Below are 2,500 nucleotides of genomic sequence, written 5' to 3'. Positions count from 1 at the left end.
TTGCACTACAACACTCATGAAACTCTTCCGTAACACATAAAATCACCATGAAAGATCAACACAACATAAGCAAACAACTTGTCCGGATAACACACAACCCCAAACCACACGCTCATCCAAAGTACGAAATAAGAGAAAAAGAGAAAGAAAGAAAGAGCGGACGAACGAAAGAAAGAAAAGAAGAGAGGGGGAAACACACACAAGCGGAGGAAGAGCGAAGAGGGAGGGTTGCCATCATCGTCGACAGGCAGAGATGATCATTAATCAAGGATGCTGCTGCCACCGACCCTGCCTGACCCAAGCCGCCCCCGGAACCTGCCCTGGCGCTGTAGGCCTACGCTACGCCCCTCCTCTTCCTCTTCTCCCCTTTACTCCTCTTCTTCCTTTTATTCCTCCTCCTCTTCCTCTTCCTCTTCTCCCCTTTACTTGTCTTCTTCCTTTTACTCCTCCTCCTCCTCCTCCTGTTCCTCTTCTTCCCTTTACTCCTCCTCCTCCTCCTCTTCCTCCTCTTCATCCTCATCCTCTTCTTCCTCTTTTTCCCTTTACTCCTCTTCTTCCCTTTATTCCTTCTCCTCCTCCTCCTCCTGCTCCTCCTCCTCTTCTTCTTCCTCTAGCTCCTCCCTTTTTTTCTCCTCCTCCTTCATCTCTTCATATTTCTTATTTTTTTCCTCCTTCAGTTTTCCTTTTTATTCCTTGAACTTTCTCGTCCTCCATTTTCCTTTTTATTTTCTTCCTCCCCTTCCTCTTCCTCCTAATTCGCTCCTTCTCCCATCACCTCTTTCTCTTCTTCCCCTTCATCCCTTTCATTACAATAATCTCTCTCTTCCCTTTTCGTCTTCCTTCGTCTCCTCTTCCTGTTCCCCCTTTTTCTCTCTCCTCTTACCCCCATTTCTTATCACTTCTCTCATCTTCCTCATCTTATTCTTCTCTCTCTTCCTCCTTCGCTAGTGAGCCTTGTCTGCGGGCTTGTTTTTTCCTCTCCTTTAGCCTTCTTTATCTATTTATCCTTCCTTTTCATTAACTTGATGTACGATGATAATTGGGATAAGATGATCGAGATAACTATGGGAAGGGTAATAATGATGATAGTGACAATGATGATAAAGATAATAATGACGATGATGATGATGATGATGATGATGATGATGATGATGATGATGATGATGATGATAATGATGGTGATGATGATGACGACGATGATTTTAAGAAATATGTTCTATTCTTACTATTAAAAAAAGAAGAGAATAAAATAAGGATGTTATTATAATAATGATAATAAAAAAAACAATAATTAACATTATTATCATCAGTAGTAGCAATAGTATTATAATGATAATGGTAATGGTAATAATATCAATGATAGTAATAATATTAAAAACTATGATAATAGTAATAACAATAACAATGATGATAATGATAATAATGATAACAACTGCAACAACAACAACAATAATAATAATAATAATAATAACAATGATGATAAAAAAAATGACAATAACAATAATAATTACTATAATGAAAATGAGAATAATAATAATAATAATAATAATAATAATAATAATAATAATAATAACAATAATAATAATAATAATAATAATAATAATAATAATAATAATAATAAAAATAATAATAACGATGATGATAGCAGCTATTATAATATTAGCATTAATGACGATAATGAGGATAAAAACCAATATAATAATAGTGATATCATTAATAATCATGACAATAATAGTGATAACAAAAGCAATAATAATGATAATAACAACAACAACAACAACAACAACAATATCGATAATAATAATAATAATAATAATAATAATAATAATAATGATAATAATAATAATAATAACAATAATAATAATAATAATAATAATAATAATAATAATAATAATGATTATAATAATAATAACAGCGATAATAATAATAATAATAATAATATAATGATGAAGATGATAATGATAATGATAGTAATAATAATAATAATGATAATAACAATAACAATGATAATAATGATGATAACAGTCATTATAATATTAATAATAGTGAAAATTAGTCATGATAGGTAGAAGTACAATGTTGTTAACGATAATGAGAAAAGTGGTAGCAACGGCCATGATAACTTAGATCAGATAATAATATTCGAAAATTGCATAAAAATGATCATTATAATACCAACAGTAATGATGATGACGCTTATGATCAAAAGGGTAGTGACATTATTTCGATATTATCATAACGCTATTACCAATAACGATGATAATGACCATAAAATGAATAATCCTGAAGACAATAGTAATAAGAACAGCAATAACAGAACAGATAATAACGATAATCACAATAGCCATGACAATCAAAACAACAATGATAATGATTTTCACTTGAACGCCTTTTTCTTTTTTTCACATCTTTTTTCATATTGATATATGACACGGGCTTTGACAGAAAGCTTTATTCGGAAATATATAGTATTGATAGCGATGATGAATGATCGAATATT

Source organism: Penaeus monodon, chromosome 37 (genome assembly GCF_015228065.2).
Source record: "Penaeus monodon isolate SGIC_2016 chromosome 37, NSTDA_Pmon_1, whole genome shotgun sequence".
Lineage (NCBI taxonomy): Eukaryota > Metazoa > Arthropoda > Malacostraca > Decapoda > Penaeidae > Penaeus > Penaeus monodon.
This window is presented reverse-complemented; position numbering follows the sequence as displayed.